The sequence below is a fragment of the Schistocerca gregaria genome, chromosome 7 (assembly GCF_023897955.1).
Source record: "Schistocerca gregaria isolate iqSchGreg1 chromosome 7, iqSchGreg1.2, whole genome shotgun sequence".
NCBI lineage: Eukaryota > Metazoa > Arthropoda > Insecta > Orthoptera > Acrididae > Schistocerca > Schistocerca gregaria.
In genome coordinates, this window is record NC_064926.1 from 169,432,899 (window position 1) to 169,457,293 (window position 24,395).

Genomic DNA, 24,395 nt, shown 5'->3' on the forward strand with positions numbered 1-24,395 from the left:
CTATGATTACACTGCATTGATTACATGGGTCTTGTGACTTCATTTTTGTGAGTGGACAGAATTGTTACGTTCGTTGCGTTGCAAACATACGGATTGTACTTGACCTTTCTTGCCACAAGCGTAACCATGTGCTTGTCTGGATGAGGAATCTTATCGTTTGTGCCGCGAATTGTACCGAGGGCATGACTTAATATTATTCACTGACGTACCCGCCTGTTTAGAGAGCTGTTTACACAGCCTGGATCGTGCGTGCTGTTGATACCTACTTGGCCGGTCATGAGCAAGGGACGACTCAACCCGACTAATTGGCGGCCGCCCAAATTTATCGGCCGCTAAGGCACTTGAACCATACTGATTTTGAATTTTCATTTCATGGTGGAATGATGGATCTCACTATTTCAAAATCTGTTCTCACTGTTTGACATCAGTCACTCTGTCCACGACCGCATCACGCAACATAACATCTGAATATAAAGCACCAAAAGTACGTTACAATTTGCATAACATAGTCCTGTCCTGTAAATCTGTTACCCACTGACAATAAGTTTCTTCCGATCTTTTCTGCCAAGAAGGAATTGGTACCTAGCTCTAACCACATTAACTTACGTCATAATTGTTAATTAGAAAATCTACAGTCTGATCACATGAAAGTGGCGTCAGCGAACATTTTTTTTAATAATGCGAAAGACTGAAAGCTACTATTGTCAAAAATTAATGTTGTCGACAGTACCTGTTACTTTATGAGCAATGAGGGATTCATACTGTTGCAAGTACTCCAGCCGTTTCCCTTCCTTTTCGTTAAACTGCCTGAAAGACAGTACGGCATTCGGAGCTACCGTTGTTGCATGTTGCCCAGCGTTCGTTGCTTGGTTTGTAAGAAACTGCTGAAGCGTGTTGAGAAGAGTTGTAGTCTGCTTCGTCTGAAAATGAAACATCTGTATTAGGTGCGTTGCATTTATCGCTTGCAGCTGAGGCCCCTGAAAAGGGGGTGGGATAGGGGGTTTTCTCGTATTGGAACAGGCAAATGTAATACACAGCAAGGTAGATTCAAGGAGCCAGCAAAACACAAGAGCCCACTACAAAACTGTGCCAGCTATTGGCCCTGGGGTCGAAATGTTAAGAGGCTGTCACTAAGCTATTTGATCATGTCGTCACCAATGTTGTTTTTTCATCTTGTCGCCACTTTGTTCGCCCAAACTCGGCGACAATGCTGTTGTGTCTAGAACAACTCGAAAAAAATGGTTCAAAGGGCTCTGAGTACTATGGGACTTAACATCTGAGGTCACCAGTCCCCTAGAACATAGAACTACTTAAATCTAACTAACCCAAGGACATGACACATCCATGCACAAGGCAGGACTCTAACCTGCGACCGTAGCAGTTGCGCTGGTCCGGACTGAAGCGCCCAGGACCGCTCGACCACCGCAGTCGGCCAAACAACTCACATTCAAGACTTTTACTAAAATAACACAAGATACAATATTTAATTAGTTACGTGTCGCAAGCTAAAGGCGACACACAAAATGATCAATCTTCATCAGAATACACCAACACAAGTCTGTGCGTCATAGGGATTCCTCACGAAGTCGCTAGCGTTGACGCTGCTATTAAAGTTCCCGTCACCAGTGGGGCGCGGCGCTTATGTCCTCTTCACGTATGGTCCGCTGCTGTCGCGTTGTTATCCTGGAAGGGAAGTCGGTCAGGGTGCGATTAGCTGACTTCTTGTCACAGCCTTCTCTTCTTTGTCGATGACTGGGTGCATATTTAGTGATCATCATTTCATCATCATTCACGAAAATGACGAGATAGGATTGAGCAAAGGTTTGGAATTTGTATTGACGCTGATAACAGCGCATTTGAGCGACCCACAAACCAAACATCGTCTTCTTTGTCGTTCCTAACTGCCGGGGCTGACTTTATGCAGTAATAGTTGTGCTGAGAAAGAATTTTTAAGACAGAAATTGTATATGTTACTTAGTTCAAGACTTAATTAGCACTGAGGTTAGCGAATTGGGACATGCGCGCTAATTCAGGTGTTCCTCCAGACTCATGCGACGGTATTTTGGATCGAACCCGAGCAAAGGACTGAAATGTCTCGTGTGCTGTTACCTACGATAGGAGAACAGCTGACCCGTAATCTGTCTGGCGGGCCCCTGGAATAGGCGCGCAACGGCCTTATAGCTAAATTCAATGCTACTTAATTCAAAAATGCCGCAAGATATTCAATTGCTTTCTTAACAATTGTTTCTCAGCACAATCTGACAAGCAACACCCTTACAAGGTTTCCAGACATATTTTCACCACCCTGCACATGTACGGGGTCAGACGGTTGTAAGCAAAGATATTCCTTTTCGTGGCTGCAGTCGGTACTGAGCAATATAATACCAGTATTTACGTCTCTGGCAGACTATTATAAATCGTAAGTTTTTAGGTTGGCTAGTGCCCTCAAGTATGCGTGGTACAAGCAAGTCGTTAATGTCTGTCATCACAGCCCGCATCTCGTGGTCGTGCGGTATTGTTCTCGCTTCCCACGCCCGGGTTGCCGGGTTCGATTCCCGGCGGGGTTTTCTCTGCCTCGTGAGGGCTGGGTGTTGTGTGATGCCCTCAGGTTAGTTAGGTTTAAGTAGTTGTAAGTTCTAGGGGACTGATGACCATAGATGTTAAGTCCCATAGTGCTCAGAGTCATTTGAACCAATGTCTGTCATCCCCGAGATAACGGGAAGAGTTATTGACAGAGGTAAAGCGGTGCGGCACTCCTAGCTATAACAGATGTGGATGTCAAATGGTTCAAATGGCTCTAAGCACTATGGGACTTAACATCTGAGGTAATCAGTCCCCTAAACTTAGAAATACTTTAACCTAACTAACCTAAGACATCACACACATCCATGCCCGAGGCAGGATTCGAACCGGCGACCGTAGCAGCAACGTGGCTCCAGACTGATGCTCCTAGAACCGCTCGGCCAGAACGGCAGGCGAATGTGAGCGAACGTGGAGTCATATGTCACCAAGACTTTTCGAAGCTTCTCAACATTTTCTTCTCCACTGTTCCAAGATAGAGGTGCATAATGTAGCTTATAGTGGGTAATCTGCATCGAAAAGATGAAGAAGGCTGTGGTGATCGTAAGGATGCAGTAACTCTTCACCCAGCGTTCGATGAACATTCATATGAGTTTTTTCGGCCTGACATGCCGAGGATCTTGTACTAATGGTACTTTGTTACTTACCTCTGCGTAGAATTTCCTCCTCGCATCTTAATGCGGCGACGCACGTTCCTCGTATCGAGGGCGAAGAGATCTCGAGTCTCGCAGTAGCTGGTGTATTGCAACGAAGGATATTGCGGTCGGATTGCGACAAGCTGGGAACCTGAGACGAACAACCAATCTTGCTTTTCCCGCTGATTGCCCGGCTTCTCGAAAGAGTACAGCAGGTAATCCTGGAAAGGTTCATGCCTCCATTATGCCGGAACAGTGATTTTCCGGTTTCTGCAACGATAATGGCATACGAGTATGTGGGTAGCACGCTGTTGTTGACTTTGTGGACACGAGAATCATAAACAGGAAGTCTAAACTGTCAGCCAGCTTCCACTTTGAGGATCAGGTACGGCAATGCTGTAAACATAAAGTTGTAAAGAATGTGACCTGTTTGTGGGGATACTGCTTTATGCAGAGGAGAACACTGATAAGAAGGAATATTAACGTAGTACATATAAAAATATCTGCCTTTACATCCATTACCCTGCATAAAGGACAAATTTCAAAAAGCCGCTAGATAATTCTGCTTATCCAATCATATTTTAATGACCATATCCTTATGTAGTGTGACGTCTCTTCGCCCTCCGCCTAATAAAGATTGATGCTCATTGAAAAAATTCCTACCGAGTATTAGAGCAGTATCGAAATTCAAATGATAATTGATTGAAACCTTCGACTACTGACAGGTGTTGTTGACATACCTCGATGGGGACAGCTGAAAATGTGTGCCCAGACCGGGACTCGAACCCGTGATCTTCTGCTTACGTGGCAGACGATTCATCCATTTTTTTTAGACTCTACCCCCCCCTTTTTTTTTAACACTCTACCACGATTTGAATTCGCACCACCAGCGTGGTAGGCTTTTGTCTTTCCTTCCCTTTTTTTTTGAGAATGCATAAAAAAAACAAGGCAGCCATGCGCAAAAAGTTGCCAATAAAGTGAACTAAAAAGGGCCATCTTGCTCGCCGCGGTCACATTGCTAGGCGGGCGGCCAGGAACGGGCGGTCGTCATTACATTGGACATCACCAGCCGCCAATCGTTGGAGCGCCCGGGGCCGCTGCACACAGTCAGAGACTGTTTCTGTTACCATAGGGGAATCGTGGAAAGATCACATCTACAAGTTAATGTCTTCTCACACCCGTTATGCCCCAGCTGGGTGGTGGGTCCATGAATGACGAACCCAAATAGTTCGCAAAAAGGTTCCGGTAATCCTGTCTGTTCGTTAAGACCAGAAACTCGTCGATCATATAGTACCATAAATCGAAGACGTCTTTGTCTCCATCGCGGTATATGTAGTGTATCGCCATTCCTCGTACCCAATTAACCGCATTCATCCGGGTCATAGGGAAATAGACAGCGTCGGGATGAAAGAGTTCTTGGGGTAAAATCGAAACGTAGGGGCGGCGGAGCAGAAAAGCCAGGATCTGGCGGATGAGTTTCCAGCACTCACGCGCGGGGCTACAGTTCAGTCTATGTTCGTCTAACGTCGTGCAACGGGGGCACACAGGGTCGTCAATTAGGTGAATGGCATGCAGCCGTTGTCGGGTTGGAAGTTTCTCGTTAACGACCACATACCACGTCGACCGCACGAAAGTAGGCAGGAACGGCGCGTGGATGGCTCGCCATACCCGTGGCCAGTCGACCGTAGGGTGGCGCCGTACAATGTCGTTATCCGGAGTCCAGTGCTGGAGAGCACTATAATAAGTCTACGCTGTCGGATTCCGTGTCTCCGATATAACCCGCAACACATAGCTATGCTCTACGAAAAACGTTCTAATATGTGACAGCGAGGGCGATAAATGTCCAACTGGTACCGGTGGGTACAGCGTACGTGGGGCCACTTCTTCAATCAGTAGGCCGGGGAGACTGGCTGTTGGTGAAAGCCAGAGTCGCCTCATGGAACGGAGATACAGTGCCAGCGCTCTGTGCTTCACGTGAGTGAGTCCAGCACCGCCTTTGTCGAAGGGTAAAGTAAGCGTAACAAAACGGATCTTGAAAACAGCACCATCGTTCACCACGTGTCCAAACACTGCCTGTATCCTGGAAGCCATCGTGACCGTTATCGGCAGTACATGGGCGTAATGGTTAAGGTGAGAAGCCATGTACACATTGACGTATTGGGCGCGTTGCAAAATGTTCAATGATCTGAATTTATTGAGACGAGCCTCTAAACGGAGTCGTCGTAAGACCATACGATACGTAAAGGCCGCCGTGCGTTGTATTTGTCGATGGAGTGATATCCCTAAACACTTGAGCATCAGGACCTTTGTCAGAGGTACGGCCAGACCTGCAGGCATTCCTCGTCCTACCTCCATGTAGCGTGATTTCCGAAGGTTGAGCACACTGCCTGCCACCGCCCCATACTGGTGGAGCCAGGAAAACGCCGTGTGTATTTCGTCACCAGACCGTGCTAAGAACATCACATCGTCGGCGTATGCACCACATCGAAAGGTTACGGAACGGAGGGTAAGTCCTTCTAAGCGTCGCCGTAGTCCGTGAAGAGCTGGTTCGAGGGCAACGGCGAAGAGCATGGCAGAAAGAGGACAACCCTGCCGGACGGACCTGTTGACACGGACGGGGGCAGACTGACAGCCGTTGATCATAATCCTCGTGACAGCCCCATGGATTAATCGAAGCACAACAGACGTCGTCAGACGCGGGACACCGATGTGTTCCATAACAGCACGCAGGAAACCATGGTTAACGCGGTCGAAAGCATGGTCGAAGTCCAGCGCAATAAGAGCGCCTTGGAGGCGGCAAGTTTGCATGAGCGCCACCACGTCTCTATAGGTGCTTAAAGTCGTAAACACATTAGTGTCGCCCCCGAGGCAGGTTTGATCAGCTTATAGTCAGTGTTTAGCATTGTCAACGGGCGAAAATCAAGAGGGCGACGGCTTCCGCCGGGTTTGGGCACAGGGATCAAGAGACTCTCAGTAAAGTCAGATGGTACCTGAAAATCGGCGTCCAGGAGTTCACTGTACATCCTAACCCACATTGGGCCCATGAGATCAAAGAACCGCTTGTAAAATTCAAGAGGGAGGCCGTCAGGGCCAGGCGTTTTGTTGGGAGAGCCACGCAACAGAGCCTCTCGCAGTTCTTCCAAAGTCACCGCCGACAAGAGCGTAGCATCATCTTGTAGGTTCCGAGAGACTGGTAGGTCAGATAGGACTTCCCTGACCCCTACATTCATGTGGGACTCCCTCTCGTAAAGAAGTTTATATGACTGTGTGAACGCTTGGACGATATCCATTTGTGCGTCAACGCGTCGCCCATCCTCCGTCTCAACCTCGGTAATGAGCTGCCTCTTGCGTCTTCGGCGTTCTTGAATGATATGGTGGAGGGAAGGTCGTTCACCACGAACATCATCAGTCGTCCTCGCTCGCACCCGCACACCCGCAAGACGTACGGCGTTGATACGAAGCAGTTGTGCCTTGACGCGTTGTACTGCTGATTGTCGCTCTGGCGACGGCGGTTGTACAGCCAGTTCGCGGAGCGCAGCATAGTAAAAATCAGTAGTCGCAGTATACCAGCGCGCTCGGTCGCGTCCATAGCTGACTAATGTTCCGCACAGTGCGGGTTTTGCACACCGTAACCACCATTGAAGTACAGAACGGTAGGCGGGTAAACGCCGGTGTCAATTGCTCCATGTGGACTCGACTGCGCGTCTGCAATTTATCTCATCAAGAAGGGCCACATTGAGGCGCCACGGACCCCTACTTCGGCGGACGCGCTGGCGGGGAAGGGTGAGAGTACACACACATGCGAGGTGATCCGTGAACGCTGCCGGCCACATCTCAGCGTCGACAACGGCCGATCGTAGGCCGCGGATGACGTAGACTCGATCCAAACGGCTCGCGGAGTGACTAGTAAAGTAGGTGTGTGCTCGACGGTCGCCGTGTTGGATGATCCAGGTGTCCACCAAGCCAAGTCCTGTACAAGTGCCTGGAGTGCCGGGCAGGTGGTATAGTGTGGCTCCTGGTCGGATGGGCGGAGCACACAATTAAAATCGCCGCCTACTACCAAGTGGTCGGTATTGCCCTGGAAGAGCGGGGCTATATCTTCGGCAAAAAAGGTGCGCCGTTCTCTCCTTTTGCCGGTGCCTGAAGGAGCGTATAAGTTCACCAGACGTACTGTACCAATCGTGAGTGCGACCCCCCGGGCCGACGGTAAATAGGAGACATCAGTGGCCACTATCCCTTCCCGCAGTAGAATCGCCGTACCTCCGCCGCCCACATCTGCAGGCATAGTGTAGGCGTCATATCGGTAGGCATCGAGACAGAGTCCTGATCGGACTTCTTGAAGGAAAACAACGTCCAGATCCGCAGCGCGTAACGTATCCTTCAGCATACGGGTCTTGACATCAGATGTAATGCCATTGACGTTGATCGTGGCGAGGCGGTATGCCTGGTCCATCAAGTCTCGGGAGGTGACCATGGTATGACAGGAAGGCAGTAGTCGTGACGTGGAGCGCCGGTCTTTCGAAGTGCTAGGCAGCGACGAGAGGTGCTCATGCCGCCCTAGGCGTCTGTCGCCGGCCGCGTAGACGCTGCCATCGGCATCGGTGCATCGTCTTGGTCCTGAAACGCATCCTGCAACTCCATCTCCTGCGCCCAGTCACCCAGGGACGTTGACACCACTGGATCTCGAGAGGCAGACGGAGGCAAGGGTGCATCCCCGGTGTCGGAGCTGCGGTGATCTCCCGCATCCCCATGTGGTCCAGACCCAGCGGTAGTGGGAGAAGACGTCGAACCGTGTGAGACGGTAGGGTCGCCTGTGTCGGCGCGGTGGAGCGGTTGAGGCACCTCGTCATCCAGCGGTGTCGCCTCGGGCTGTTCTACGTCGTCGGTTGTCTTGCGCCGCTTCTTATGACGCTTGGGTGATTTCTGCTTACGCTGCCGCGCCTCTGTTTAGGACGTAGGGCAAGGGGAGGACGCTGCATCCTGTGCTTCAACTTCCATCGCACCGTCGGCGAGCCGTTGTGACGGTGCGCCGGGGTTCGACGAAAGGACATCAGTAGCATCAGCACTGAAAGACGCTTGGGGCTCCGTGGAAGCTACTGCAGGGTCCTCCAAAGCTCGCACCAATACAGTGGGGTCGTCATATACAGCTGGCGTCTCCCGTCTCGCCGCCGCAACATACGTAATCGGCAGAGAGGTCGGTGTCGACGGACGAATCTGGTCGGTCGAGGGTGTGTGCACGAGACGGCGTTGCAGGCATTCGGTACGCATGTGTCCCGTCTGGCCAAAACCGGAGCAGGTTCTCGGCATACCGTCGTAAATAATTATTGCCCTGCAACCAGCGATCGTGAGATACGAAGGAATATGGCGATGCAGGCCAATACTGACTTGTCGCACCCCGTTAAGGACAGGGTAGGTGTCGAAGGTCTTCCATTTTTCGGCCGTGTGGCCGAGAACTGTTCCATAGGGTCGAAGAGCAAGGGTGACCAAATCCGCTGGAACTTCAAAAGGGAGCTCAAACACGCGCACATTTTGGATTCCCAATCCAGCACGTTCAAGCGTCACCACACCCACGTTTCCGTCTGAGTGGCAGAACCGATAACCTGCCGTCGAGCGTCTGAGAAGTTTGTCACATGCTTCGTCGTCAGTGAACTTAAGATATACGACGCTGGAGACAATAGATAAGTGGATACCGATCAGCTCGTTAGGATCAACATGTACCACATCGCGTAAAAAACGCTTTACTTCGTGGGCCTTGGGTCTAGAGTACGTAGTGTCGAACTGCAGCTTGATCGTGGCTTTCCGATACGAAAGAGCCATCGTGTGTCAGGAACGTGACGGCAATACGTAACACTAGCGCACCGGCGCAGTAAACAACAACACACCCGGAAACGCGACACGGAGCGGCCGGAACGTACCGCACCGCTCCACAGCCAAAGGCCGACTTCCATTTCAGCCACTGACGACACGCATTTGAACAACGCTACTGTAGGGACTTATTGCTTGCACGCTTCCCGAGAGACAGGTGCTGTTGACATTCCTTGATGGGGACAGCTGAGGGTTCAAATTAATATCGTTTATTCTAGAGAAAGCTACACGTTCATCAACAGTATCTGTTCCTGCAAGAACAGTCACTGTCTTCACATATACAGTTAAAGGCTACCCAACCATTGACCTTCGCCTGTGCGAATGCGCACAGGTTGCTGGAACTCTTACGGGAATCGCCGAAGCGTGTGCGAGTAATGAATGGATGGGCAAATATCTATTAGGTACGATACATATGTAGAATTGTGGACAGTTAGGAATGTGTGTCTCACAGGAAGCGTGCAAGGGATAAGTCCCTGCAGTTCCCGCAGTCGCGTTGTTCGCCTGTGCCCTCGGTGGCTCAGATGCACAGAGCGTCTGTCATGTAAGCAGGAGTTCCCGGGTTCGAGTCCCTGTCGGGGCACGCATTTTCAGCTGTCCACATCGAGGTATGTCAACGACCCCTGTCGGCAGCTGAAGGTTTTATTTAATTATCATTTATCATAGAGAAAGCTGCACGGTTATGAATACTATCTGTTCCTTCGAGAACAGTTCCTGTCTTCATATACACTCCTGGAAATGGAAAAAAGAACACATTGACACCGGTGTGTCAGACCCACCATACTTGCTCCGGACACTGCGAGAGGGCTGTACAAGCAATGATCACACGCACGGTACAGCGGACACACCAGGAACCGCGGTGTTGGCCGTCAAATGGCGCTAGCTGCGCAGCATTTGTGCACCGCCGCCGTCAGTGTCAACCAGTTTGCCGTGGCATACGGAGCTCCATCGCAGTCTTTAACACTGGTAGCATGCCGCGACAGCGTGGACGTGAACCGTATGTGCAGTTGACGGACTTTGAGCGAGGGCGTATAGTGGGCATGCGGGAGGCCGGGTGGACGTACCGCCGAATTGCTCAACACGTGGGGCGTGAGGTCTCCACAGTACATCAATGTTGTCGCCAGTGGTCGGCGGAAGGTGCACGTGCCCGTCGACCTGGGACCGGACCGCAGCGACGCACGGATGCACGCCAAGACCGTAGGATCCTATGCAGTGCCGTAGGGGACCGCACCGCCACTTCCCAGCAAATTAGGGACACTGTTGCTCCTGGGGAATCGACGAGAACCGTTCGCAATCGTCTCCATGAAGCTGGGCTACGGTCACGCACACCGTTAGGCCGTCTTCCGCTCACACCCCAACATCGTGCAGCCCGCCTCCAGTGGTGTCGCGACAGGCGTGAATGGAGGGACGAATGGAGACGTGTCGTCTTCAGCGATGAGAGTCGCTTCTGCCTTGGTGCCAATGATGGTCGTATGCGTGTTTGGCGCCGTGCAGGTGAGCGCCACAATCAGGACTGCATACGACCGAGGCACATAGGGCCAACACCCGGCATCATGGTGTGGGGAGCGATCTCCTACACTGGCCGTACACCTCTGGTGATCGTCGAGGGGACACTGAATAGTGCACGGTACATCCAAACCGTCATCGAACCCATCGTTCTACCATTCCTAGACCGGCAAGGGAACTTGCTGTTCCAACAGGACAATGCACGTCTGCATGTATCCCGTGCCACCCAACGTGCTCTAGAAGGTGTAAGTCAACTACCCTGGCCAGCAAGATCTCCGGATCTGTCCCCCATTGAGCATGTTTGGGACTGGATGAAGCGTCGTCTCACGCGGTCTGCACGTCCAGTACGAACGCTGGTCCAACTGAGGCGCCAGGTGGAAATGGCGTGGCAAGCCGTTCCACAGGACTGCATCCAGCATCTCTACGACCGTCTCCAATGGAGAATAGCAGCCTGCATTGCTGCGAAAGGTGGATATACACTGTACTAGTGCCGACATTGTGCATGCTCTGTTGCCTGTGTCTATGTGCCTGTGGTTCTGTCAGTGTGATCATGTGATGTACCTGACCCCAGGAATGTGTCAATAAAGTTTCCCCTTCCTGGGACAATGAATTCACGGTGTTCTTATTTCAATTTCCAGGAGTGTATATACTGAAGAAATTTGTTTCGAGCCTATACCCTGGATACAAATTCGAAGCAGATTTGGACTTATACCTCCACAGGTTTACACAGTCACTGAACTTTTCGTTTCACCGATTTTTTTTATCATGTGACGAGGGTCTCCCGCCGGTTAGAGCGCTCGCCTGGTACAAGTCTTGCGATTTGACGCCACTTCGGCGACTTGTGCGTCGATGAGGATGAAATTATGATGATTAGGATAACACAACACCCGGTCCCTGAGTGGAGAAAATCTGCGAGCCAGCCGGGAATCGAACCCGGTCCCTTAGGATGGAAAGTTTGTCACGCTGGTCACTCAGCAACCGGGTGCTGCCTTTCACCTCTCTAACTGACCGAACTGCGCACCAACAACTATGAGCACAGCTTTGATATGCCGTTTCCACTGTGTTAGTAATGCGTCTTACACTCTCAACATTCCCTTTCAGTCGAAAGATTTCTACTATAAATTGTTAATGGGGTGCAGATACTATTTAATAACATCCTCCTTTTCTTGTTATTGTAGTTAATCTAAGCCTTCAGTATTCGAACAGATTTATTCAGCTCATTCCACTGTCCGGCACAGTCGTTATATGAGCCACTTTTGCATACGTCTCCAATCAAAGCTGGTGATGTTTACCACTGTATTGTTCATTTGATGGATTCAGTAATCAGACTGTAGTGTAGGTGTCGTGTGGTAGCCAGAAGGTCACACCGTACATTCGCTGTTAGGAGTGAACCCTGAAATATCGACAATTCTTCCTTTTATTTTCAGACACGGCGTTAGTTTCAAACCAACGCTTATATGTTGTATCTACACCTTCCAGCTAGCATTCTTAGATAGCTTAAGGGTAGTTTCGTGTAGCAGAACCGTATGATTTCGTTGGCGTTACACGGAGGAAACAAAAGCTGGTTCTTCTTTACTAATGAATCAAAATGCTGGGCTTTTGATTCCGACGAGTCTAGGTCGCTGAACATCATGATAGCTTGTTTAAATCTGTCTTGCAACTCTCGGAACCAGTCACTGCCAAGGGAAGCATTCTTAAACTCGTGGTACGTAATGCAGATCGCTACTATTCCTGTCATTATTTCTGCATACTGGTCCCTCCATTCTACAACAGAAGAATTGTAATTATTATCTTAAGGACAAGGAAGGGGGCATCACATTATAAGACCGAACCATCAAAGCATTTGGATGCAAGTTATTACTACTCTCTTTGTAATTTTGGAAATTTTGCGCTAAGGTGAAGTGTTGTGGTCAAATCCTCTGACAGTAATTATATTTGTCCTTCGTCTTCTGTCGGATACTCGTGTTTCTTTGCGTGGCCTGTGATTCCGTAACACGAGCTACACTAATGGCCATTAAAATTGCTACACCAAGCAGATGATAAACGGGTATTCATTGGACAGATATGTTATACCACTAGTGGCATGTGATTATATTTTCACCCAGTTTGGGTGCATAGATCCTGAGCAATTAGTACCCAGAACAACCACCTCTGTTCGTAATAATGGCCTTGATACGCCTGGGCACAGAGCCAAACAGAGTTTGGATGGCGTGTACAGGTACAGCTGCCCATGCACCTACAACACGAAACCACAGTTCATCAAGAGTTGACACTGTCGTATTGTGACGAGCCAGTTGCTCGGCCACCTTTGATCAGACGTTTTCAGTTGGTGAGAGATCTGGAGAATGTGCCGGCCAGGGCAGCAGCCGAACATTTTCTGTATCCAGAGAGACCCATACAGGATGTGCATTACCCTGCTGAAATGTAGGGTTTCGCGGGGATCGAATGAAGGGTAGAGCCACGGGTCGTAACACATGTAACGTCCAATGTTCAAATTGCCGTCAATGCGAACAAGAGGTGACCGAGACGTGTTACCAGTGACACCCCATACCATCACGCCGGGTGATATGCCAGTATTGCGATGACGAATACACGCTTCCAATGTGCGTTCACCGCGATGTCGCCAAACACGGCTGCGACCATCATGCTGCGGTAAACAGAAAATGGACTCATAAAAAAAAATGACGTTTTGCCATTTGTGCACCCAGGTTCGTCGTTGAGTACAACATCGAGGCGCTCCTGTCTATGATGCAGCGTCATGGTTACCCGCAGCCACGGTCTCCGAGCTGACAGTCCATGCTGCTGCAAACGTCATCGAACTGTTCGTGCAGATGGTTGTTCTCTTGCAAACGTCCCCAACTGTTGCCTCAGGGATCGACTCGTGGCTGCACGATCCGTTTCTGCCATGCGGATAAGATGCCTGTCATCTCGACTGCTAGTGATACGAGGCCGTTGGGATCCAGCACGGCGTTCCGTATTACCCTCCTGAACCCACTGATTCCATATCCTGCTAACAGTCATTGGATCTCGATCAACACGAGCAGCAATGTCGCGATACGATAAACCGCAATCACGTTAGGCTACAATCCGACCTTTATCAAAGTCGGAAACGTGATGGTAGACATTTCTCCAGCTTACACGAGGCATCACAACAACGTTTCACTAAGAAAGACTGGTTTACTGCTGTTTGTGTATGAGAAATCGGTAGGAAACTTTCCTCATGTCAGCACGTTATAGGTGTCGCCACCGACGCCAACCTTGTGTGAATGCTCTGAAAAGGAAATCATTGGTATATCACAGCATCTTCTTCCTGTCGGTTAAATTTCACGTGTGTAACACGTCATCTTCGTGGTGTAGCAATTTTAATGGCCAGTAGTGTATCTTGGCAGCGTCTTACTGTACTACGTTCTTCTCTGAACTGACTGTCAAAATACCTGAGTAGCATGCATGTGTGTGTCGTTGCAAACCTAGACGCCTCCATGCGAGTGGCGGTTCAGTCATTGGTGGCTAACATGCAACAGCTGGCTGACATGGAGGGAATCGAATTAGACGCACAGTCTCCGTGGTTACGGAATAAGATCCGTCCTTCCACTCCTCTCGCTTCACATTTTTGGTAGGATCGGTGTTCTCTCATGCTGTCTTAGCACATCGATCTTCTACTTGCTTAATACGGTCCCGCGTTCCCGTTTCATCTTTAATTAACTCGCTTTGTTGAACGCAAATCATAACTCCCGAATTCCTGCTCATGGTATATATGCTGTCTGCACATCCTAACTTTGCATAAACCATAAAGTTCTTCTGATTGTTCATTATCTCCACACAATCGATATATCGTATATATAATTATTACACTCAGTATTAACCATTCCCAAATCATCAATGCTTATGGCACTACCTTAAACACAGCAAGTGGTGCAGAAACCATGGAACAACACACACAGCAAATATTGAGTTAAAGTGAAGGTAATACATACATTAGTACATTCACACCAGTAGTTCTGACTATTAAGGATGTAACTGTGCACAATTTAATGAAGTAGTTTATGTATGTTCGCAGATGGGGATATTCAGCCGCAAAATAATTGTTAAAATTCATGGTGAAACCTTCAGCTGTATTTATTTTGCACAATTCCCTGCTAGTTTCGGTCAATGACCACGATCCAGCTTAGCTGCTATAAACGGCATTAAAGTTATACCATAATATGAGCTAAAGTAATTTGCTCTTTGAAACCCACCATGGTACGTAAAATATTTTTCACAATAATAACTGTATACCATAGTTTTCGTTAAGAAGCAATTCCACATCGACAACAAGTAATTTTTTGTCACACAAAACTACAAAAAGGACTGTCCTGCTGTCAGTTAAAACGATCCACTATCTAACTCAGTAATGTTATACGTAATAAGCTCTATCAACTCGTCTTCTCCGAAAAAAAAAAAAAAAACAACGCGCAAGGAACAAAGATTCGATATAGGTCCCAAGATCTGAATCCAGACAGTGCATAGTGAAGATCACAGTATTCCTGGACACTAGATTCTGACACAGAATGTCTATTCTTGGTTGTGCAACGTATCAAGAACAAAATTCAGATATTTCAATCCCTCACCCAGTACTAAATAAAATGATACGGCTCCAGGTAACACAACCCTGCCACAGAGTCGCCCGATCTATACAAAACATCCATGGCGTGAGGTTGGTTTGATAACACTCTTGACTTCCAAATGTCGGCGGTTCTAGGCGCTACAGTCTGCAACCGCGCGACCGATACAGTCGCAGGTTCGAATCGTGCCTTGGGCATGGATGTGTGTGATGTCCTTAGGTTACTTTGGTTTAAGAAGTTCTAAGTGCTAGGGGACTGATGACATCAGCAGTTAAGTTCCTTAGTGCTCAGAGCCATCTGAACTGTTTTTTGAAATTCCATTTGGCAGGTATTACCCTAAGTGACAGATCTGCTACACCACAATCTAACTATTCGCAATGGAGACCTCACTCTGTCTAGTCAGTAATTTGGCCCTAATGATTGCAGTAAAGCGGATGTAGTGAAATACATTCGCAACTACTCTTAGAAACTTTCACTCAAATTACAGGCGTCAAGTGTGAATTCACAGATTTATTGTCAGAAAAGACCAAGGGTGAAGTTTGATGATCAACATAAATACATTATGTGACCAAAAGTATCCGGACACCTGGCTGGAAATGACTTACAAGTTCGTGGCGCTCTCCATTGGTAAAGCTGAAGTTCAATATGGTGTTTCCCCACCCTTTGCCTTGATGACAGCTTCCACTCTCGCAGGCATACGAAGAATCAGAAGCTGGAAAGTTTCTTGGGGAATGGCAGCCCATTCTTCATGGAGTGGCGCACTGAGAAGAAGTATCAATGTCTGTCGGTGAGGCTTAGCACAAAGCCGACGTTTCAATGCATGCCAAAGATGTTCTGTAGGATTCAGGTCAGGGCTCGGTGCAGGCCAGTCAATTACTGGAATGTTATTGTCGTGTAAACATTCGGCCACAGGCCGTGCATTGTTAACTGGTGCTCGATTGTGTTGAAACATGCAGTCGCCTTCCCCGAATTGCTCTCCAACTCTGGGAGGCAAGAAGGTGCTTAAAACATCAATGTAGGCCTGTAATGTGACAGAGCCACGTCAAACAACAAGAAGTGCTAGCCCCTCAATGAAAAACATGACCACACCATAACACCACAGCCTCCGAATTTTACTGTTGGCAGTACACACGCTGGCAGATGACGTTCAACGGGCGTTCGCCATACCCGTAGCCTGCCATCGGATCGCCACATTGTGTACCTTGATTCGTCACTCCACACAACGTTTTCCAGTGTTCAATCGTCCAATGTTTACGCTACTTACACAAGAGGAGGCATCGTTGAGCTCTTATCTGCGTGATGTGTGGCTTACAAGCAGCCGCTCGACCATGATATCGAAGTTTTCTGACATCCCATCTAACTGTCATAGTTCCTGCAGGGGATCCTGAAGCAGTCAGGAATTACTGTGGAAATGTCTGGATAGATGTTTGGCTATTACACATTATGAACCTCTTCAACTGTCGGCGATCTCTGTAAGTCAACAGACGTAATCGACCTGTACGCTTTAGTGCTGTACGTGTCCTTTCACGTTTCCCGTTCACTGTCACATCGGGAACAGTGAACCTTGGGATGTTTAGGAGAGTGGAAATCTCACGTGCAGACGTATGGCACAGGTGACACCCAATCACCTGAGCACGTTCGAAGTCTAATGTCTCCTGAGGTAAATGGAGTACCTGGCAGTAGGTGACAGAACAACGCACCTAATGTGAAACCTGTATGTTTTCGAGGGTGTCGAGTTACTGTACCTCTAATTTCAAGGTATAAATAAAGTACTGTGTTACAGCTGACAAAGTTGGGAATGGGTGGAATCCCTACCGTAATTCCCATATCGAATGTGAATGGCACTGTTGGAATATAATTCACGGAACTTTCAGATTGTGATCTGAAAATTAAACGCTAATGACTGCTGCTGTTTAAAGAGGCAAACGCCGTAATTTGTGAGGAATCCACCTCCAATATTCCTATGAAGACAGAGCTGTGTAACGATTACCACGCACCGTCAGGAATCGGCAAAGCGGTGAATTGTGTGCCACAGTCCTGACTTGAACAAAGTACCACAACTACCATTGCCCTTTACAGGACCCAGAACTGTGGCTGCTAACCTGACACAAAATTGCATTAGCGTGCGAAGCAAAGCTCTCAGTCAGAAAATCACATCAGATTTGCCTCGCGGCAACAAAGCAAAATTAGTTAAGTGTTGATTCCCATCTACTTGTAACATAGAATGTGTGGTGGCACCTTTCGGCTACGACACGGCACTTACACAACAGTCTGATTATAAGTTTCACTCCCACAGGATGATCCTTACTGTCCTCTACCTCCACCTTCCAGATATTCTCTCTTGTCTACTCCTCCCATCAGTACTCTCTTAATTCATGTGCTCTACGTGAAGCTCCTTCAAAAAGCACAATCTGCCGTGTTTATCCGCTAATAGTATGTTTTTTAAACCGGGTACTGCCTACTTTCAACAGACGGGTAGATATCTCTTTACCAATCTTCTCTCTACTGCAGCTTAAAACACGCATCCGCTGATACACGCCTCGACGTGACTGTCTGCTCGGCAGTCACGACATAGATTCACCATTCATGAGGGAACACTGACGTGAGAGGCAACATGTAGCTCAAAAAAATGCAACAGCTCTCAGAATGCCAGTGCGCTGGCATCAAGCCGTGCCGACCGATTACGGCGACCGTGGCAAAATGTTTTCTTTTATTAGCCTGTATGTCATTCACAGGAAGATAGACCGAGAAAGACACTGTGAAAGCTACATGTGAAAGCCGAGGAATCCTCTCTCCTCAAGAAGGATCAATTATGAGCGTCCCATGCCAAAGTAATGACGCGAAGGAGCCATAAATAGCAAGCACAGTTGTTTGCACAGAACATTACACAGAACATCGTGCCTAATAAATGTAATGTTCATTGAAAGGTCACTGTGCCTCCTTAACGTGCACGAGTGGCCTCCTCTGCACACAATTCATCATCGTGATAGATTATGTAAAAGACAGGAGCCCAAAGGACCGGCCACCTTTCGACACTTAGAAGGTCTGTGAGTCAGTTGACAGATAACACTTTAGAAGAGCTTCAGGTGGGCGGAAATACTGACGGAGTCTCACAGACACAAAATGCTTGATATCTGATCCTTTAGAAGTACTTACAGATAGTCGACAAAGTCACAGCCAATGCTTGCCTCTGCTTAGCAGTATGTTAGTCAATGTAATCAGAGAATGACGGAACGAAATCGGGGTATAAATTTTGGGACCTCAGGACAGCGTATCAAATTCAAGTGCACGGCTTTTCCTGACGGAACAACTATCTTCATTAAGACTAGAACAGAAAACAAGTACACCGTACAGAAGTTACACGAAATAACATCAAAGACAGGCATCTGAATAACGTATGAGAAGGCTCATTTAATGGGAAATTGTACGTGAAATGATCCCCACTACAAATACGGCACAGTTTCAAACGTGTTGTTTTTTAGATAGCTGGGAGAAATCATACCATCTGGACCCGACAGTAAAGCCAATTTAGAACGAACCATCTAATAGCAGAAAGAATAGAGAGTAACATGGAATCACCACATCAATCTAATGATATCAGTTAAAGCGATACTTTGACATTACTAGACAGTTATCTTGCCTATAGCTCTGTATGCCTCAGAAACTACGTTTCTAGGAGGCTACTGATTAAAAATAATTACGAAATGTAATAAATCCAAACAAAAGGTAAAAATCAATTGATTTGAAGAAGCTAAGCTGGACTTCCGAGATATGAATACCACTATAGGTACCATCAAAGAACGTACAGCCTTGGAATGTGCAAATCACAAACTCGGAGAGAAAACTAATAGACCCATTGGAAAACAGTGGACAGGGGTACACAGAAACAACACAGCGTCTTTTTGAGGAATTTTGGGAAGTGAATAAGAAAGAGTAGCTGTCAGACAACACGTTCTAAACGGCTATCAGGAAGAGGGCTGAGTAGTCAGATCTCGAAAACAATTAAAATAGTAAAATAACCAGTCAGATGACGTATGAAAATGAGTTTCGCATTTTGGCTACTGAAATGGTAGGATCACATAACACCTAAGCAACATTCAGATCTGATTTCATTTAGAATAGTGCAGCTCAACTATCACACCGCCTATAATTTTATATATCTAGGCTAACCTCTAACTGTATGTATATACCCAATGAAGACTTCTAATTATTAGTTGTTAGATTAGGATATACAATTGACGCTGAATTATGGTGTTATAAACTTCAAAAGATTGGCAGAAAAGTTTAATTTTGGTGCTACGTTTGCTACTTACGTAATGAAAGTCAAAGGTACTATGAATTCTATTGTTTATTCGGAAACCTGAAGTAAACGTTTTAAGTAGTGGCACTGAATTACGATATAAATATGTTTAATAATCCTGTTCATTGACAACCGTCTTCACAATTACGTGAAACAATTACAAGCAACTATCGTTGACAGAGATTCAAGATACAAAACACATAGGTAAAGTTACTAAGTTCTTTGCATGGCAGATCCATATTCATGATCCGACGATTGTGGGTGTAAAAAATCAGATTTTCTACTGTTAAGAACGGTAGAAGGCTGCATATCTCAAGCTCACGGAAAAATCTAATGTTCACTAGCACATCATTACTTAAACCAGCCCAAGTCTGTCGAAGATCTCGCCATTTTGAATTGCGTCAGTGTGTTGGCTGCCAGTACTGCTGTTGATTCGTTCGGTGCCCTTTTATAAGCACAGCCAGTGCATCATGGGAGATTTGCTTCAGACAGTGACTCTGGTGGACATGATGCCCGTGAAACCCTAAACGTTACCAAGTTCAAACCTCACTTATTGCTCCAGCTGGAACTGGAGAATGAAATAACGGCCATTTGCTTTGAAGTCGTAAACCGCAGTCTGCGAGAAAAACTCGAATATTTTCTCTTGCAAGCAGAGGCTGAATATTTCCACTTTCTGGCAAGCCAATAAAAAAATAAAGAACTTAAAAATCTTGCAAGCAGTTATCCACTAACAAGGTACAATTTTGCCGTCGCGTCCCCCCACATAGTAAAAATAAAAACTGCCGTCGAATGTGGCTGGAGAGATTCCCCCATTCTGTATAATTTTCAAATTATTATCACGTTAGAGCAGTCTGTCCAATAAAATTCCTGCATTTTCGCACCCAGACGGCTGAGTAATTCAGTTACAGAAAGGCAATCGTTTTGACTCTGTCCTGTCGGTGACTTAAAGGAACCCGTTGTTCAGCGTAACAGCATGTTTCCCCCCAACCTCCAAGTATTACCATCTGCTTTTTCACGAACGCCCGTCTACAAGTATTTTGGACGCGAAAGCCGCGGTCTCACACTTTATAAATCCCCTATTCCTCTCATTACGTGTTCTGCCGAGAGCATACCGTCTAAGTGCCTTCCTGTGCATCCCTGTTGCTTTTACAGTGCATTGACTTCAAATGGTTCAAATCACTTTGAGCACTAAGGGACTCTACATCTGAGGTCATCAGTCCCCCGGACTTAAAATACACTACTGACCATTAAAATTGCTACACCACGAAGATGACGTGTTACAGACGTTAAATTTAAACGACAGGAAGAAGATGCTGTGATATGCAAATGATTAGCTTTTCAGAGCATTCACTCACGGTTGGCGCCGGTGGCGACACTTACAACGTGCTGACATGAGTATAGTTTCCAACAGATTTCTCATACGCAAACAGTAGTTGACCGGCGTTCCCTGGTGAAACGTTGTTGTCATGTCTCGTGGAAGGAGGAGAAATACACTCCTGGAAATGGAAAAAAGAACACATTGACACCGGTGTGTCAGACCCACCATACTTGCTCCGGACACTGCGAGAGGGCTGTACAAGCAATGATCACACGCACGGCACAGCGGACACACCAGGAACCGCGGTGTTGGCCGTCGAATGGCGCTAGCTGCGCAGCATTTGTGCACCGCCGCCGTCAGTGTCAGCCAGTTTGCCGTGGCATACGGAGCTCCATCGCAGTCTTTAACACTGGTAGCATGCCGCGACAGCGTGGACGTGAACCGTATGTGGAGTTGACGGACTTTGAGCGAGGGCGTATAGTGGGCATAAGGGAGGCCGGGTGGACGTACCGCCGAATTGCTCAACACGTGGGGCGTGAGGTCTCCACAGTACATCGACGTTGTCGCCAGTGGTCGGCGGAAGGTGTACGTGCCCGTCGACCTGGGACCGGACCGCAGCGACGCACGGATGCATGCCAAGACCGTAGGATTCTACGCAGTGCCGTAGGGGACCGCACCGCCACTTCCCAGCAAATTAGGGACACTGTTGCTCCTGGGGTATCGGCGAGGACCATTCGCAACCGTCTCCATGAAGCTGGGCTACGGTCCCGCACACCGTTAGGCCGTCTTCCGCTCACGCCCCAACATCGAGCAGCCCGCCTCCAGTGGTGTCGCGACAGGCGTGAATGGAGGGACGAATGGAGACGTGTCGTCTTCAGCGATGAGAGTCGCTTCTGCTTTGGTGCCAATGATGGTTGTATGCATGTTTGGCGCCGTGCAGGTGAGCGCCACAATGAGGAATGCATACGACCGAGGCACACAGGGCCAACACCGGCATCATGGTGTGGGGAGCGATCTCCTACACTGGCCGTACACCTCTGGTGATCGTCGAGGGGACACTGAATAGTGCATGGTACATCCAAACCGTCATCGAACCCATCGTTCTACCATTCCCAGATCGGCAAGTGAACTTGCTGTTCCAACAGGACAATGCACGTCCGCATGTATCCCGTGCCACCCAACGTGCTCTAGAAGGTGTAAGTCAACTACCCTGGCCAGCAAGATCTCCGTATCTGTCCCCCATTGAGCTTGTTTGGGACTGGATGAAGCGTCGTCTCACGCGGTCTGCATGTCCTGCACGAACGCTGATCCAACTGAGGCGCCAGGTGGAAATGGCATGGCAAGCCGTTCCACAGGACTACATCCAGCATCTCTACGATCGTCTCCATGGGAAAATAGCAGCCTGCATTGCTGCGAAAGTGGATATACACTGTACTAGTGCCGACATTGTGCATGCTCTGTTGCCTGTGTCTATGTGCCAGTGGTTCTGTCAGTGTGATCATGTGATGTATCTGACCCCAGGAATGTGTCAATAAAGTTTCCCCTTCCTGGGACAATGAACTCACGGTGTTCTTATTTCAATTTCCAGGAGTGGATGTTCCATTATGTTTACGACTTTGATAAAGGTCGTATTGTAGCCTATCGCGATTGCTGTTTATCGTATCACGACATTACTGCTATCGTTGGTCGAGATCGAATGACTGTGAGCAGAATATGGAATCGGTGGGTTCAGGAAGGTAATAAGGAACGCGGTGCTGGATCCCAACGGCCTCGTATCACTAGCAGTCGAAATGACAGGCATCTTATCCGCTTGGCTGTAACGGATCGTCCAGCGACGTCTCGATCCCTGAGTCAACAGATGGGGACCATCTGCACGAAGAGTTACACGACGTTTGCAGCAGCATGGACTATTAGCTTGGTGACCATGGCTGCGGTTACACTTGACGAAGCATCACAGACATGAGCGCCTGCGATGATGTACTCGAAGACGAACCTGGGTGCACGAATGGCAAAACGTAATTTTTTCCAATGAATCCAGATTCTGTTTACAGCATCATGATGGTCACATCCGCGTTTGGCAACTTCGCTGTAAACGCACCTTGGAATTGTGTATTCGTCATCGCCATACTGGCGTATCACCCGACGTGATGATATGGGGTGCCATTGGTTACACGTCTTGGTCACCTCTTGTTCTTATTGAAGGCACTTTGAACAGTGAGCGCTACATTTCAGATGTGTTACGACCCGTGGCTCTACCCTTCATTCGATCCCTGCGAAACCTTATATTTCAGCAGGATAATGCACGACACCATGTTGCAGGTCCTGTACGGGCCTTTCTGGATACAGAAAATGTTCTACTGCGGCCCTGGCCTGCACATTCTCCAGATCTATCACCAATTGGAAACGTCTGGTCAACGGTGTCCGAGCAACTGGCTCGTCACAATACGCCAGTCACTACTCTTGATGAAGTGTTGTATAGTGTTGAAGGTGAATGGGCAGCTGTACCTGTACACGCCATCCATGCTCTGTTTGACTCAATGCCCAGGCGTATCGAGGCCGTTATTACGGCAGAGTTGTTCTGGGTACTGATTTCTCAAGATTTCTGCACCGAAATTGCGTCTAAATGTAATCACATGTCAGTTCTAGTATAATGTATTTGTTCGATGAATACCCGTTTATCATCTGCATTTCTTCTTTGTGTAGCAATTTTAATGGCCAGTAGTGTACTTTAACTAACCTAAGGACATCACACATATCCATGCCCGAGGCAGGAATCCAACCTGCGACAGTAGCAGTGACGCGGTTCCGGACTGAAGCGCGTAGAACCGCTCGTCCACAGTGGCCGGCTGGATTCACTTCATTTGGACAGACTGGCATCGTGCCCCGTCTACGCTTCTACACAAAACCTGTGGCTGCTCCCTAGCCGAAAGCGGTAACTGTTCCTTAGGTAAAAAGTTTTAGGACATGGGTGCGACCCTACGGCCGTCTGGAATTTCGTGAACTCCTGCCTGGGCGTGCCGAGCGCAGCGCTCAGCCAGAGCGAAGCTTTGTTGTCAGCGGTGGCGTATTGTCTTGTCTCGCCAGAGGCGTACAGCTCCCCTCCTCACTGCACACAACAGCCTACAGTGAATGCTGTCCCACCTCAAGCCACGCTTTTTAAAATTTATGTTAATGGTGCCCTTCCATCCGTTTCTCTCTGCTGTCTGCCTGCAAAATTGCGAATCCAGATAAATGCAAGTGTCACGGAAGAGGAATGCTGCAGGTACGTGGTATAATAGCAATCGCTGTTTGTAAGACAACTAAACGGACGAAGTACGTGGGTGATATTTAATAAAGATATACTAATATGTGGTTTGTAAATTATATTGTTCCGATTTACATGTGTCGGTGTTTAAAGTTGGCTTCAGATGCCGAGCGGTTTTAGGCGTCTTGTCACGGTCAGAGTGGCTTCGCCCGTTAGAGGTTCGAGTCCTTCCTCGGGCGTGTGTGTGTGTGTGTAGTCCTTAGCGTAAGTTAGTTTAAGTTAGATTACGTAGTGTGTAAGATTAGGTCTGATGGCCTCAGCAGTTTCGTTTCATAAGAAATGGTTCGAA